Source organism: Odontomachus brunneus, unplaced genomic scaffold, assembly GCF_010583005.1.
Source record: "Odontomachus brunneus isolate Ranch 3 - 2012 unplaced genomic scaffold, Obru_v1 Obru_scaffold_135, whole genome shotgun sequence".
Classification (NCBI taxonomy): domain Eukaryota; kingdom Metazoa; phylum Arthropoda; class Insecta; order Hymenoptera; family Formicidae; genus Odontomachus; species Odontomachus brunneus.
The window spans coordinates 781,347-781,950 of NW_022639585.1; positions in this window are offsets into that span (position 1 = coordinate 781,347).

Consider the following 604-nt stretch of genomic DNA (forward strand, 5'->3'; position numbering starts at 1 on the left):
TGGTTTGGTTCGTGTCGTTTGCGCCTGTCAAATTATCAGGCAAATAGCTATCATCGCATTGGTTAGGCCATACAGAAATAAACGGAGCCTCCTGATTCTGATCCTGCGCGGCTCCCCGTCCACGAGATCCTGTTCCTGAGCGTCCGCTGTCTCCCTGTCGACGAGTTTCCGTTCCTGAGCGCCCGCCGTCTCCCCGTCGACGAGATCCTATTCCTGAGCGTCCGCCGCCTCCCTGTCAACGAAATCCTGTTCTTCAACGTCCACCGCCTTCCCGTTGATGAGTTTCTGATCCTAAGCGTCCGCCGCTTCCCCGTCGACGAGTTCCTATTCCTGAGCGTCCGCCGCCTCCCCGTCGACGAGATCCTGTTCCTGAGCGTTCGCCGCCTGCCCATCAACGAATTTCCGTTTCTGCACGGCTACCCGCCGCCTCTCTGTCAACGAGATCCTGTTCCTGAGCGTCCACCGCCTTCCTATCGACGAGTACAACTTCCATGCTTTCAATTTAAAAAGCTAATTCAAAGCGTAATCTTTGTTCTTTCAAGCCAAGTGATATTTATTTGAGTTCTACCGTTCAATAATCAAACATATATATATATATATATAT